At 43.7% G+C, this 16,760-nt stretch overlaps 1 protein-coding gene across 7 annotated transcripts in view; it reads left to right on the forward strand.

Moving 5' to 3' along the window:
- Positions 1-926: 926 nt before the first annotated feature.
- PCGF3 (polycomb group ring finger 3) overlaps positions 927-16,760 on the forward strand; it is a 56,556-nt gene continuing 40,722 nt past the window's right edge. For all 7 annotated transcript variants that reach the window (XM_077921452.1, XM_077921459.1, XM_077921454.1 and 4 more), the window contains exon 1: positions 927-1,313. The gene's annotated coding sequence lies outside the window, so the exon portion shown is untranslated. The remainder of the gene's footprint in view (positions 1,314-16,760) is intronic.

Below are 16,760 nucleotides of genomic sequence, written 5' to 3' on the forward strand. Positions count from 1 at the left end.
AGGGATATTAGCTTAACCTCCGATCTGTTAGTAATACTGAATTACTGTGTGGCCAAATGGTGCATGACTAAAAAGTGTCGCGGAGACGAAAAACTTGGGAAGCTCTGCCCTAAGTCCTATTATATTATACACCCAAGACCTCGCTAAGCGTGACGGAATTTTTATTTTATTTTATTAAGAGTTTCCAAAACATTTTGCTTTTTTTTTTTTTTATAAAATATTTATTGAAATTTTTTAAACAGCCAAATAGCAAAGTAACACATAAAAAACAGAAAAAGAATCACTATAAGATTATAAAAAGAAGTAGAAATATAGAAAAAAGAAAAAAAAATACAAATAGAGTACAAATATTCATAAATCAAATTTCCATAAACTTTCCATAAACTTTGGACTTCCTCACATCACCCTTCCCTGCGTTCCCAACCAAATAGTTATGTGCAGCAATTTGTTACCTTACTTCCATTTCTTATTTTATCCAAAACATTTTGCTGACGCGCTAGCGAAGGCAACAGGGCAACAGCGGCTGCCGCTTTAACATCGCTGTATGGCGTTCTTGCAAGCGTGGAAAAGCGGGTGTCGTGAATATGGGGGGTGTGGGGGGGAGCCCCACTTCGATCAGGGCGCGAGCCGCCACCTGGGCCCAGAAGCAGCAGCCCGTCGCCATGGGAACGGAAGGTGCGCGCGCGCGCCCGCGTGCGTGCGTGGGGAGGGGGGGCGTGTGCGTTAAAGGTCCTCGCGCCCTCCGACACTCCCCCTCCCCTCACGTGGGCGTGGCCAGCCCCTGCCAGGCCCCGCCCCCTTTCCCCCCTGCCGAAGGTTCCCTTTGCCAAAGGTCTGAGGGACTTGGCCGCCGACCGGCACCAGCCGCGCTGCTGCCGCCGCTGCCGCTGCCGCTGCTGGTGGCGAGGCGGCGCGCGCTGGGTCCGGGCCCGAGCGCGCATGCTCCGGGGCTCGCGGCGCCCCCGCTCGGCCGCGCTCGGCTCGGCTCGGCTATTTCCGCCTCTTTGTTGTACTAACTCCCGACCGGAATAATTCCCCCCCACCCCCATTCTAACCTTCTCCGGGTTCTGTTTATATATATATATAGATATAGATACACATATACACACGTCTGTCTCCATATCTGCATATATATATATATTAAAAAATAAAAAATAAATATATCCCCCACCGGCGAGTGTGTCTGAGGGGAGCGGGCTCCCTCCCCCACCACCCCACCCGCGTGGCCGGCGCCGTCCTCGTTGCTGCTGCTGCTGCTGCCGCTGCCGCTGCTTCCTCCTCCTCCTCCTCTTCCTCCTTCTCCCCCCAGCCAGGTCAGTGTCTTCTCCCCCTTCTCGCCCCCTTTCCCTGCCCGGAGTTACGGCGGAGGAGGCCCCCGCCGAGGGCTGCCTCCCTCCCTCCCTCCCTCACGCCTGTGGGCCAAAGGTGTTTTGGGGGGCGGCCGTGAGGGGAGACCACCCCCCGCCCCCTCACCCCCAAAAACATGCCTGGGGTGCCGGGGCCGCCCCCTGCTTCCCTCGACGGGAAGGGGGTTGTTATTGGGGAGGGGGGCAGGTGGGGAGAGGGGGGCAGGTGGATGTGCCAGAGGTGTGGAGGGCCAGAACCTCCTGCTCCCTCCTCGCTGGGATTTTGTGGGTTTGGGGGTTTTTTTGTGGGGGTGGGTTTGACTATGTCAAGGAAGGTGTTGGTTTAAGAAAAGGAAAAAGGAGAGGGAATTGGGGAGGTGGGTTTGAAGGGTACGCGCGTCCTTAACTTTCTGCGACTGCAGCAAATGCCCTCCAGGGAAAGGGTGGTGGTGGTGGTCTTCCTGATCCGGAGTTGGAGACTTTCTCCTCCTGCCCCACTCCCGGTAATTGTAGCCCTCCTCCCCACAAATCATAAGCTGGTTTTGATAATAATAATAAGTCTTCTTCCCCATGGCGATTTGCCTCCCCACCCACCCACCCCTCCAAAAGTGGAAGGGGTCCTTAGATCCTTCAGAAATGTGTAACTCCCTTTACACACACACACACACTCTCTTTTAAAAAGGATTTAAATCCCTCGCATTGAAAAGCTACCATTGATTTTCTCTGCTTTCTCAACCCACCTCCCCGCCCCCAAGTTGTGCCAAGGAGTAGTCTCTGCTTGTGTGGTGACTAAGGGCTGGTTCACACCGGCGCCTTGCTTGTACTATGGTGGTTCCCATAGCCCAAGTGTAGTTTAAACTGGAAGGCTGCCACATGGGTTTGATGGTGTAAGGAAAGAAAAAGGGAAAAAGCGTGGTTTGCTGTGTTTTATTGGGGATTTCGCCCTGGCACAATTTAAGGTTACCGCATAGTTGTGAGTCTCCCAAGTTGATCTGCAGAAGTCTGGGCTTGGTATCAGCAAGTAACTAACTTGAAGCTTGCCCACATCGGAGCAGAGTGTTATTTGTTGTAAAGAAGTATTGTTTTTGTTTGTTTCTGAATTCTCCACTCCACTATTTGATGCTTCTCAGAGTGCTTCTTGATTTTGCCATTAAGGAAGTTCATGTCCAGCAATTTAGCCAAATGTTCTCACATAGTAAATAGTTTTAAGACCTCCTTTGATGGAAGCGATAGGAGAGGTGATCAAATCCGTAGTTGAGATGAACTATCTATAGTGCTATTGATAACTAAACAATTTTGTTTCAGAAATTATTTTGAGTGGCTCTGCTATTCTGGGATGGGTGCACTGTCAAAAAAAGGGAGATAATGTGTTAGTAAATGTGATGCAAACATGATTTACTTCAGGCTAGTGTGTTGTGAACTTGAGGTCTGTGCTTCTAGTGATGGGGTGTAATTGAAGAAACACACTTTTGTGGCTTGAAGTTCAGTTTAACTTGGATTTGTTAAAATCACTTTATCATGTTGGAATTTCAGTTTTGTAAATGCTGTGGGAATGTGATTAGGTGATAAATAGATACATCTTCATAACTAATTACAAGCGGGCTCTAGATTTTCATATGCTCCACATAAATTGCCCTAAATCTTTCTACAAGAATTGGTATTTCTAGTTAAAATGCTTGCTGTTTTATTTAATAAATGTAATGGTGTGTGAAAATGTGTGCTCTAAAGGTAAAGCTACACTTTTAAATCTAGACTCCAAATGTATTTTTATACCCATTTCCTAGCAGTGTTCAACTTTATATGTCTGCTTATCCTTGGAAGTTATCCATATATATATATCTCCTTGTTATCTGATTATATTTTCATAGTATCTTTCTGTGCATTCCTACAGTCCTGGGACGGTGTCTCAGGGGCTGAAGGATGGATTAGCTCTACCTGATGTCAGGTGGGGAGAGCAGATGTCTGAGCCTCCTCTCTGATGCCCTGGCCCAACTGATGAGAGCTTTGACATGGAAAGGACCTAATAGGGGGGATTCTGGGAAGTTGCTGATATCCAAAAGATCCTAAGTTATCCTGGTCTCTTACTAAACCCCCAAACCCAGGGGAAAGCTAGACGTGTTTCTGAGTGTGTCTGAACCTCTCCCTCTCTTTGAAAACAGTGGGAGGGAAATGACAAAAGTCACATTTTTAAAAAGCTTGGAAGTGGATGGCATTCACTTCCACTCTGCCAGCAGAGCCTGGGGGGAGGGCATTGGAAGATGCCGTTACAACATCTTTGGTCCCTGCTCTTTTGCTTAGCTGCAGCCTAAAACTGTAATTCAGGCTTTCTGTTACCCCTGATTCAGAAGCTCTATTTTGCTTCTAACCTGTGATGACCTGTTTCACAAAGGTATTTACTGTGCGGAAGACATTACTGACACTTAAGAAGCTTTTTGCTAGGTCATAGCCAAACTTTACACCTAAGAGAGATCTTATTTAAATATACTGACATCTGCTTCACATAACAGAAGCTGGTATGTGTTAACTTTTGTACATATCTGCTTCTTCTCTATAATGTTTGGGAACATTATGTGTGTGATTTTTCTCCATATATACACTGCAGAACCTGCGCCTCTTTCTGTAATGTCTTGCAAAGTGATCTTAAGGCTGCTAAAATTTATCAAGGGTAGAAATGGAGCTAACATATACTGCAGTGATGCCAGAAGTTGCCTTAGCCAAGAGTTTTCAAGTTTTCTACCATTTCAATGTCAACATGTCTACTAGGGAGCCACTGTTGGTTTGCAAAAGATTCTGGGGCGTGTTTGGTGTTAACAATCTGTTCTTCAAGAGCATTGGTTAGGGCTGTTGGGCTTCATCATAGTTTCCTGCAAACAGAGAATACTTCTTAGCAGAGGGTTCTGTGTCTGCACGTTAGAGGGGAAGATTGGCAGTAGTGGGCAAGTTATTTATTTAAGCAAACTGACCTGTCATTGCTGATCTTCTGATTAAAGAATCTCTGATAAGCCTGTGGAACCATTGATTTAATCTATATACGTAGTACTAATAGCCTATTTTCGCTTGCTTTGTGATAGAAAAGATCAAAGTTCACGTTTGACCAATTTTACCCCAAATAGCCAAATCTTAGTTTGAAAATACTTTCAACTTAGCATTGCAAGTCTTTATGCTAACTTCATTTTCAGGTACCGTTTATGTGCTGGCGCCTGCAGTATACACCTTTAGGTGCCAGTCAAAAGCGTTCCTCTTCTGCCAGGCCTTGGGCTGATAAACATCCAATACACTTTTAAATGTGTTGTGGGAAGGAGGATTATTGGTTTATTTTTGTTCTTGTTCTTATTATACATTTTGTCGCTTTTTTATATTGTATTTTTTTATGTTGTGAGCCGCCCGAGATCTACGGATGAAGGGAGGTCTACATGTTTAATAAATAAACAAAGTGTTGCTTGAAATAGAGCTGTTTGATATTAGCCATGGCAATCTGGCTTTGGAGTGGCAAGTGGCTCATATGGATTTAATACAAAGAACTTCGTGTCTTCGATGATTCTGTGATTCTATGACTAGTGAAATTAAAAGTATAAGTCTTAAGCATACCCATACATCACATGCTTGAAAATGTGATTGTCATGCTGGTTTTTGTTACATTCAGGCACTTCAGTTCTGTGTAGCTGTGATTGGTGCAGAAAGTGGTTTGGACCGATGCAGCCTTAGTGACATCCATCCTAGGTGAGGGAAGTAGGGCAGGTCTGTCTTGTAACGTGGCCTGTCAGCTGAACTCCCATTACAGCCAGTTACTATCATATTTCAGGCACTCAGGCTTATTCAGCTATAGCTGGCTCTGTGGTAGCCCCAAAGGCAGACAGGGGACTGTACAGGGGACTGTACGAATAAAATCTTCTGAATTTTATATGCAGCCCACCTCTGCTGTGGTCCAGATTCAACCACATTTCACCTGTGAAAGGCATTTGCATGAAGCTGCTGCATAGTGTCTTAAGCATGGGTAGGCAAACTAAGGCCTGGGGGCCGGATCCAGCCCAATTGCCTTCTAAATCCGGCCCGCGGACGGTCCAGCAATCAGCATGTTTGTACATGAGTAGAATGTGTCCTTTTATTCAAAATGCATCTCTGGGTTATTTGTGGGGCCTCCCTGGTGTTTTTACATGAGTAGAATGTGTGCTTTTATTTAAACTGCATCTCTGGGTTATTTGTGGGGCATAGGAATTCGTTCATTCCCCCCCCCCCCCAAATATAGTCCAGCCCCCCACAAGGTCTGAGGGACAGTGGACCGGCCCCCTGCTGAAAAAGTTTGCTGACCCCTGCTCTTAAGGAATGGTTGGTTAGTGCATTGTTGTTAGGCTGCCCCTCTGCCGTAGTGTCTTGGATTGTCCGACAGCAGCCCGTGGGTGTAAAGTCTTTCTGGTGCCACCAAATTCTACCTGATATTGAAGCTGCTTGCCAGAGCTCAGTAATTCATAGGACTGGGCTGCAAGGCACTCCTTTTCTGTGAAGCAGGTTGGTTCACTGTGAGAATATTGTGACATTAAAATGAAAAGGCTTTAGAAATATTGAAGAATGCCCTGTCTTTTTTATATATATATATATGTATATGTATGTATAAATGATCGAGGGAAGAAATTAAGCATATTTATTCACTTTTCTCCCTCAAATTCTGAGTAAGACAGGTTTTCCAGCTATTGCATGTAAAACGTTAAGTTTAAAAATGAGCCACTGTTTCCCATGTGCCCACAATACAAATACTTTTGCACATGTATATGAACACCCCATAGCAGAGCAGCTCTCCTGGTAGAACATTTCCCTCCATGTCATATAACTTTCCCCATTCCAACAAGTGATCTTAGCACCACTTTCCTCAGCAATTCTCTGTTGATGGAATAATGTAAGCCATCAGCAGAATGAAGTGGTAAAACTTACTTCTGGCTTGCGCCTTCATTCTTCAAATAAACTGAGAGAAAAGTAGAGTATAATTTCTCGCCCCCAGAACCAATCCCCAGACAGTTGCAACTTTTTCCTTTCTGATGTCCTTAACCCTGTCATCATATTTTTTTTGAAAAAACCCCCTGTCACTGCTTTGACAAGGATGAATGCTCCTCTCTTAGATATGTGGTTGAGCTGCTGTGAACAGATACCTTTTATTATCCCCTCCGATATGACCCTGGTGAATGACTGTTGATTCCAGTGTTTATAAAGTTAAGATCAACCTTCTAACAGCAACACCAGCTTTTAAAAATTCTGTGAGTTTGGAAGATAACAGCGATTACGCTTTGGGAAGTTCTTATCAGAGAGTTTTATTCTTTAAAAAATGCTTGAGAAGCTTTATTCCACTTCAGATAATTTTTAAGGAAGTTTTTGTCCACCTCCAATTTATTTTAAACGAATTTAATGTTCAGTGGGAATGAAGTGGTGGTGTTAAGTAAGGTGCCACTCACAGATGTGTCATTTGTCACTGTAATTATTTGTCATTCATGGAAGTAGAACAAATGTCATCTCACCAGGTATAGTCAGAAAGCAGGAGTCACATCAAATGTGAGAAATTTTCTACGTGGGAAACATTTCCAAATATGAAACGACATGCAACTATCATGCATGGACTCCTTTCAGTTCCCTAGCTTGATGGATCACCTTGAAGTACACAGAGTGTGTGGCTGTACGTGTAGCATGTGTAGTTTTGCACACAGTAGAGTTTTCTTGTAGTTTTGAACTTGTTTGTAGAGAGAGTTACCAAAAAGGTTTGACAGTGTCTGATCAACTTCATAGGTATATATATGCCACAAATGTGTGGAGTGAAATATACCCAGGTTGCCTTCTATTTTCAGTATTGAAGTGCTTCTCATGTAGGACTCTTGTCCTGTTTGTAGTGGCCTTGAGCTTTTAGTGCTTTCATGGATTGTCAATAGTGTGGCAAGTCAAGATCAAAATGGTACCACTCTGCTACGCACCAAAGTACATATACAGCCTCCCTCCCATGAACCTTGAGATGCTGCTGCATCTACTGACCTTGGGAGCTGGCAGGAGTGCGGGTCTGACTCCGTTTTTATCTTTTTATTAGTTTAGATATTAATCAAATATATCTGTGCCACAGCTGGCTGCATGAGATGACTTGCTCCTATCCAAGAGTGCCACAGTTCCAAGCTGATCATGCCACTCCACAAGTTGACTACCAATGGGTTAGTCACAATAAAGGACAAGAAACTTTAGCAATAACTAGTATGCTGTATGTTGGGATGCGGGTGGCGCTGTGGGTTAAAGCCTCAGCGCTTAGGACTTGCCGATCAGAAGGTTGGCGGTTCGAATCCCCGCAGCGGGGTGCGCTCCTGTTGCTCGGTCCCAGCGCCTGCCAACCTAGCAGTTCGAAAGCACCCCCGGGTGCAAGTAGATAAATAGGGACCACTTACTAGCGGGAAGGTAAACGGCGTTCCGTGTGCTGCGCTGGCTCGCCAGATACGGCTTTGTCACGCTGGCCACGTGACCCGGAAGTGTCTGCGGACAGCGCTGGCTCCCGGCCTCTAGAGTGAGATGAGCGCACAACCCTAGAGTCTGTCAAGACTGGCCCATACGGGCAGGGGTACCTTTACCTTTACCTTTATGCTGTATGTTACCTGAACTTTTATAATGATGTTGTGTGTCAGTGACTATAAAGTAGGGATGAGCAGCCAAGGTCATCCAGACTAGTCTCATAGGTGAAAGAGAAGAACCCATTACTCCTGGCAGTGAACGTTGGTTTAGAGCAGTGTTTTCCCAGACTTAGATCTCCAGCTGTTTCCAGACTACAATTCCCCCTATCCCTGACCACTGGTTTTGCCAGCTAGGATGATGGGAGTTGTAGTTAAAAAAACAGCTGGAGACCCAGGTTAGGGAAACACTTGTTTAGAGAGTTGTTGCCCTCAAGGCGCTTTCTCAGGGTGGTTCTGTATAAACATAAATGCTGAGGGCTATAAAACATACCAAGAATGAAAATGCTGTACCAGTTAAATGCACGTGAAAGCCTTCTACTGTTACACCATGTTGGAAGACATCCTTCAAACCAAACACCCCCCGACATTTTGCTGTTCTTAAGAGTCATCAGACAGTTCAAATGCACACAAATCTTCTTCTATCTGCTGCTGTTCCAAAGCTGTGCAATTGTTTCTATTTACGTGTGTCTGATAGTGTGAAATCTGGAGCCATGTACTCCAAATCTGAACGCTTCAGCCCACAGTGGGAGCTGTGAATAGAAAGACTCTGAAGTAGAAACTGTTGCCAAGGGTATTGACGAATTAGTAAGATGAAGTTTTTGAGTGCATGGGTTGGTCAATACTGTATGTTCTTGATACTTTCCAGAGGTGGGAGGGATTCATGGGAAACTACCCTAAGGGCTTGATTCAAAACCTATGTATTCTAACATAGTGCTTGAGGCTGAAATATAGTCTTCTTTATTCCTCTTCCGCTTGAAAATGGTTGCCTTTCTGTGTGCCACAGCAACATTGATGTTGACCACATCTGCACCCCAGTAATCTACTTCCAAGTCGTCAGCTTTTAGGGAACCCCCCCCCCCCCAAAATTAAGCACTGTTTGATGGAGGCTCACCTGGCAAATCACATTCTAAAATCAAATACCAAAAAAATGACAATTTTTTCTGTTGCAGCTACTTTTAACACCCATTGCTCAATCCTAGGATCAGAAATATTTAATTCGGGTGAGTAGCTTGCCATATATCCATATGCATGGGTTCATATCAGGTCAATTGGTAAAACCAAGCAGAGCATTCTGCTTTATCTACTTATTAATAGCAGTGATATATAATTCAGAACTAATGCAAACTGCTCTTTCATCTTTAGGAAAGTGCACAAGTGTCACTTTTCAGCTCAAAAATATTTTGATCTGCAATAGTTAAAAATTTCGGTTGCCAAGATAAGATTTCTGAATACACTATAGAAATCTACATGTTTTAAGTGCATTGCTCAGTTTGATTCATTCTTCGTAACTATGAATGCTACTTTTTGAGTAACTTGATGCTGATCATTTAACATGTGCCAGTGTTTTTGGAGAGTATGTTTATTCGGGGTTAGGTGGTTTTACCCACATGCAAGTGCCAGATATGTTAATTGATCCCAAACTTCAGGGTTGAAAAAGTTATGTGTGCAAACAAAGCTATTGCGTTCTCCAGAGATGCTACAGGATACAAAAGGAAAAAAAGAGTACTCAGTGATAGCCATTTGAGTTTGAGATGCCCTAGCAAGCAACAGGTGGTGTTAGTTGTTATAGCCCTATGATAGTGTGAATGCTGAGATGTTGCACTCTGAAAAGATGCTAATTGATGATGTACCCACATGCTCCTTCAATTACATATGGCATTGTTTGTATGGTAGGCCTTTATTGGTGCTTAGTTTGCCTGGGATGCACATTTATCTTTTAAAGATGGTTTGGCTGGTGGAAAGAATTGGTGTCTATTCATGAGGTAGACCCAGTATGCAAAAGGCGTGGTAGATGCTTAGGTCCAGCATGAGATAATTTGGATTTCTTGTAGGCAGTGTTTGAAATTCACCAGGCACCAGGTCCCACCAGCGCCACTTGCGATCAAGTGAAGATGCCCTGCCGCCAGGATGGCGCCTGATGTCTCCACTATCTGGAGGTGCATGCCTGGTGATCCTTGGATCTTGCCTGTTTTCACACACTGAAAACACATCCTGTAGAAGTCTGTGATATTTTATCTGCACAATCAGAACAAATTTTAAGAACCATGAAGTTGTATTGAAAAAATCGACTTTCAAGCCGCCTGGCCCCAAAATGAGAATTAGACATTCGTTTTGGCAATTGGCGCCTAGCTTATATATCTGAGTTTATAACACTGCTCTTAGAATACGCTTTCCTGGAAAATTGTCTTGCACAAGGCTCATTAAGTGATTAAAATAAATGGCAGCTACACAGGAGAGCTTCCTGGTGGGTTGCGCCCTTGGTGCAAGGCCATTTGCAAGCCTTTTGTTTTTTGAAGCCTCATTGAAATCTCTATCTCTGTAGGAGAGTAGGGCCTCTCTTTTTTTCTGGACAAACTGAATATTTCCTTTTAAAATCAGCTTTAAACCTGTGCTTTGTTTTTATTTCTGCCAACTCCCCCCCCAGGAGCGCAAGGTTGCACACATTGTTCTCCCCCTCCTCATTTAATCTATACAACAACATTGTCAGGTAGGCTATGCTGAGGGGCAGTGATTGGCCCAAGCTGTATTGTGAGCTTAATGTCCCGTGGGGATTGGAACCCTGGTCTCCCAGGTCCTAGTCTGACACTCTAACCACCGTACCATGCAGGAGTAAGCCTCATGGAGTTCAGTGGGGCTTATTTCCAAGTAAGTGGATGTAGGATTGCAGCCTTAAGAATGTAAGAAGAGCCCTGCTGGATAAGACGAAAGGGCTATCTAGTCCAGTATTCTGTTCTCACAGTGGCCAACTAAATGCCACAAACTGGAATTTAAGTACAATAGAACTTTCCATTTGTGTCCAAATTTTAAATCAGGGGGTCAGTTTCTTATAAACTTCTTAAGTAGCTTGCTTAAGTCGGTATTGCATCAATTATATATGTGATTTTGGAAACAATAATTCATAGTATGTCTTCCTGGCATATGTGAGCATACCTCAAATGCCATTTCCAGGTGGTCTCCCATCCAAGCAACTTAGGAGCTATAGAACTGTGTCATGTGCCTTCAAACCATCACCATTCCGGAATACAGTATTTGTCTGAAAGCGCTATTACAACCTTCAGTTTCTTTATTCTCTTATTCCTTATTAGTTTAATATAAGATTCTTGTTCACTTTCTGCCATTTAATAATTGGCCAGATTGTATTGCCTTCTTGCTAAACAAAGATGACTGTGAACCGAATTCATCCTTTGTGAAACAGCTAGGTTTTTACAAACCTGGACAATTGCTTAGCATTGTTCTGTGGTGATTAACATCAAGGGTGAAATGAGCTTTAAGAAAGCAGGCTGCCTGGAGCAGCTCCATTTAATGAGGGTGTAGCTAAATTGGGATGATTTTTGTCTTCTGAAAATATCTTTACACTCTCAGGAATTCTGGATTTATGCTAATTTACCATCTTTCTAATGCATTTTACTAGTGGAAACCTAATTTTTAGGTTCAGCTTTTCTAGATGGAAAGTATGAGAAGTTCTGCAGTAGTTACCCTCTTACCTAGGGGTTCTCTGAGCTGGAACCACACATTCATGTCATGCCCCCACAGTCTAGCATTTACCAAGGCACCAAGTCGGAGGCTAGAGTAAGATCTGGTTCCTGACTAGGAGCCTCATGCTGTGAATGACGGTACCCAGTTCAATTTTTCTAGAAAAAGAGGTGCGTGAACTCCTCCCTTGTTCTCTTATAATGGCAATAGTGGCTACCTGAGAGGTGCCGGAACTGTGTTCCGGTGAGTTCCAGCTGAAGAAAAGCCCTGGCAGTACCCTTGAACCAGAGGATGGCAAAGAGGTCTCTCTGATGTTACAGCACCAGAGTCCATAGAACTGCATCCCTCAACCAGAGGAACATGATACTGCCTCCCACAGTATCTTGCCATTTCAAGGTGAAGGTAACACACCATAGAATGCAAAAGTGCCTGTCTGGGAGGCCGGCCCTTTAAGAAAGCCCAGTTTACTTAGATTTGAGTAGAGTCAGAAACCTGGAGGCTTGTTTGCCAAACACAAGCTTCGTTCAGTATTTTATGTAAAAAAAAGTAAAGAGGTTCAGGCCTTCTAGGCTGATGGGTCCTCTCTACCGCCAAATCTAACAATTCTCTAGTTTCTGCTAATTGTTTTTTCAGGTCCTATTAGAAATCTAAAACACCAGTTAAATAAGCCAATTTGTATAATGAACGATTCCTGTGGGTTCTTCAGATAATTTAAACAGAATATTTGAAACATGGAGTGAATATCCTTACAAATGTGCCAACCATGTATTTGATTTGGCAGCAAATAATGTGGCATGCTAACAGTAACTCTGCACAATAGCACTTCAAATCTCAGTGTTTTTAACACGTTCCTAATTAGGTGTGAAGTGATGTGAAGTGATCGAAGGTTCATAGCATCCACAGTGGTTGAAGCTCATTCAGATTTTCTACTAACACAGTTTATTAGCTTGGTAGTCAACTAATACTGGATATTAATCTGGATTGACAGTTTGTGAATCAAGGTTTCACTGACATTATGAAAAAGCTAACAATCCATATTTGAAGGGTGCCAGAGTCTTTCATTCAGAATCTGAGCCTGTAAATGGTGCCTGAGAAAAAAAATGGTCCTAGGATTGAGACAGAACTAAATGTCATGCCAAACATAGGTTGCTGCTAAATACACAGAGTCTGTGACAAATTCACCCTCCTCTTCTCAATAATATTACAGTGGTAACTCGGGTTACAGATGCTTCAGGTTACAGACTCCGCTAACCCAGAAATATTACCTCGGGTTAAGAACTTTGCTTCAGGATGAGAACAGAAATCGTGCTCCAGCGGCGCAGCAGCAGCAGGAGGCCCCATTAGCTAAAGTGGTGCTTCAGGTTAAGAACAGTTTCAGGTTAAGAACGGACCTCCGGAACGAATTAAGTACTTAACCCGAGGTACCACTGTATATTTAAGGTAAAGGTAAAGGTACCCCTGCCCGTACGGGCCAGTCTTGCCAGACTCTGGGGTTGTGCGCCCATCTCACTCAAGAGGCCGGGGGCCAGCGCTGTCCGCAGACACTTCCGGGTCACGTGGCCAGCGTGACAAAGCTGCATCTGGCGAGCCAGAGCCGCGCACGGAAACACCGTTTACCTTCCCGCTGGTAAGCGGTCCCTATTTATCTACTTGCACCCGGGGTGGTTTCGAACTGCTAGGTTGGCAGGCGCTGGGACCGAGCAACGGGAGCGCACCCCGCCGCGGGGATTCGAACTGCCGACCTTTCGATCGGCAAGCCCTAGGCGCTGAGGCTTTAACCCACAGCGCCACCCGCGTCCCTTACTGTTTATTTAAGAATACACAAATTTCCTTCTCAACAAATGTTTGCACAGCTGTGTACAATAAACAGAATGTATAATAGATATAAATGCACAGCAGTTTAGAAACAAATCTTTAAAAGATACATTTTTGGTAATTGCTTCATATAGATATACTTACAGAAGCATATTATGTTATGTATTCTTCTTCTTGCCCCATTTCCAGGCACCCAGTATTGTTGAGAGGTGGTAGAGGAATGCACAGTGCGATGTCATTCTGTCATGTATTTCCATAAGATATTAAGGGGAGATAAGGGAAAATACCCATTTCATGGTCTTGCATCTGATTCTGGCCTTCCATTGTGATCTGTACATGTCTACTCAGAAGTAAGTTCCTCTTTGTTCAGTGGGACTTACTCCCTTGCTAGGGTATTTAGGATTGCAGCCTTTTAAATCTGGTTTTCATAATAGGCTAGAGCTGGAAGTGCCATTGTACATCTTGTACAGGGCGAGTCTTTTAAAAGAGGCCCCGTGGAACATGTGTACTTTTATTCACGGGCCTCTTTTAAAGGACTCACCCTGTATCTCGTCAATATGGCTAGGAACACTCTTTTTGTTCAGCCTCTAGGATTGTTGCTTTTTCTCTCAACAGAAGAGCTTTGCATTTGCACTAGAAGCAGAAATTCAACAAGTGAAAATTTCCTGGCAAGTTGTTGTAGTGACGGGGAAAAAGCTGTGCCTGTTGAATTTCTGTGTGTCATGAAGCAGTTAAAAGGACAAAGATCCTCTTGTCAAGAAGGAGAGAGTGATAGTCCTGAAGACTAAACTGATCATAGAAAAAGCAAAAGATCTTAACACCTCTCAACCTATTTCAGAACCTTTGGTGAGGCAAGTGGGGACACTTTTGCATCTTCTGTCTCTTCAGTTTGTTGATGAACAGAAAGCAAAGGATTATAAAGCAACAGTGGCCAATTGGGTGTGGGAAGGAGATCACTCAGAGAGGGATGGGAGAAGCGTGGCTGGTTCACATCTCTGGTTTGTAGAGGATTCAGAAAGAGGTTTTCACTGCACTAAGGTGAGGAGCCACAATACAGGAAAACATCCTTGAGGGTGAAAGTAGGGAACTGTATGAAGCCCCCACAGTTAAAGACAACTTCACATTTTGCGCAGAAGTTGAGCTTGTTGTTTGTTTCCTTTAGCAAACATGTGGAAGGCTAAATGTCAGATGTGAATCCTTGCTAACCTATAGCAAAGTTATTTGTCACATAAATATTAATTTGGACATTTCATTTGAAGTTGACAAGTCAACTAGAAGTTGAAGATACATCCTTTCCCCTTTGCTCCTGAGAAAAATGAAAGAGGAAAATTAGCACATTCCCCCACTGGGTATTAGGCAGCCTGATACCCATGTTCTAAATGCATTATATTAATTTCAATATCATTTCTGTGATAAGTTTTCAGACTAGATACAAGTAACCCACTTTTCTCAATTTTAGTCAACTAGCACTGATTAGGAAGTTGCTAATGCTGATTTCAACAGCTTCCTCCCGCCCCCCCCAATAGCCTTGCATATAAGTCTATGAAATTATGAATCTGCATACATTTTTACTAGCCCTATAGGTATACTTATACCTGAATGCCTCAGTATGCACATTTCTTTAACTTGGTCACCTCGAGGTTATTCCTAGTTGTCATCAGGTGGATAGTTGAGTGGATATTGTTAGGTCAAGCCTGCAGTAAGTTTTTCAGACTCTCATCAAATGGTTTGTCACTAAAGTTACCCCCGTGGGATGCTGAGAATGAAAACATTTTTGCTGAAGAGGAACTTCATTAAACCCGAAATCTGGGATCCCCTCCAAACCTGTGCCACAGTTTTGCAGTTGTTTTGCAGGGTTTTGCAGAGCTAACCTCACGTTTTGCAGCCCCCCCCGTCAAACTGAGTAATCAAACGGGGGTTTGTTGTTAACCCCCCCAAAAAAAAACCTGTGCCAAGGGGGACTGAATATTTTTGTCTTCTCCTCCAAGGAGATTGAGAGAAGGAATGGTGAAGAGGTTGAGAGGGAGAGCCAAGAGTTTATGAGGAAAAAATACTGAGGAGATGGCAGAGATAGTGAACTAAACTGAACTACCTTCAGATGACAGGAAGAACAGTCTTCTGCCCTGACTCAGCTTTAATCCAGCCACAGTTTATTGCCAGGCGAGTGACTGAGACTGAGGCCTCTAGCTGCATTCCAGCCCAGACTGTAAGATCAGACAGGTCTGAGAAACCCCAGTTGCTCATCTGTGGATAACTGATTTACTGGATTCTGTTCCTTCTCGTATTTTCTTTAGCAACGTGCATATTTATCTGAAATGTTCCTCTTTTGTATTTCTCCCACTCCCAATTTGATCAAATTGCCTATAGCCTGTGATGTCAGTTTTCTGGAACGTTTTGAATTGGTATTTTTTCTTACCCCCCCCCCAAAAAAAATTACAGTAAGTTGCAATGGAAAAAATTATGATGCCCTAGAGAGCGATCTTATTTAGCACGCTTATTTTATTTGCACTTAGTAAATAAAGCTAAAAACTTTGAAACTGCCAAACTTACCTAATATTTATTTGCAGTTGGCACCATTCATTGTTTCGGTGGAAAAAATAAACACTGGAAAACCTTCCACCCTACAGGTTCTCCTTGTAGTTCTGTTGACAACTTAATCAGTCCTACAAAGGCTGTGACATTTATCCCCCTTCATCCATCCCATTTCAGTTAAACAACAACAACCACTAAGCCCAGGATTCCTAGTAAAAGAAGTTGCCAGTATGGAAAAAAGTGGGGTTAACAAATGTTGCATGTATAAAATACATGTTTGCTAAGAGTAGTTGAAATATCCAGAGCAGTTACATTTTATTCTGCAACCTAAAACAACTTCACACAGGAAGCAATTATTGTTTTTGCTTTTCTAACTTCAAGGTTACACTACTGTAATGTACTTTAAGGGACACAGGTGGCGCTGTGGGTTAAATCACAGAGCCTAGGACTTGCCGATCAGAAGGTCGGCGGTTTGAATCCCCGCGATGGGGTGAGCTCCCGTTGCTCGGTTCCTGCTCCTGCCAACCTAGCAGTTTGAAAGCACGTCAAAGTGCAAGTAGATAAATAGGAACCGCTCCGGCGGGAAGGTAAACGGCGTTTCCGTGCGCTGCTCTGGTTCGCCAGAAGCGGCTTAGTCATGCTGGCCACATGACCTGGAAGCTGTCTGCAGACAAACGCCGGCTCCCTCGGCCCATAGAGCGAGATGAGCGCCGCAACCCCAGAGTCGGTCACAACTGGACCTAATGGTCAGGGGTCCCTTTACCTTTACCTTTGACAATTTGGAAGCTTCACCTGGTGCAAAAAAACCTAGCTGGTGTATGTTTCTTTTTGCTTTTTTTCAACTTTCATTGAAGGTGTCTCATCATTTCTAGGGCCTAGTTTCTGTCTCAAAATGAAATTCAGGTAG

This window comes from Podarcis muralis, chromosome 17 (genome assembly GCF_964188315.1).
Source record: "Podarcis muralis chromosome 17, rPodMur119.hap1.1, whole genome shotgun sequence".
Taxonomy (NCBI): domain Eukaryota; kingdom Metazoa; phylum Chordata; class Lepidosauria; order Squamata; family Lacertidae; genus Podarcis; species Podarcis muralis.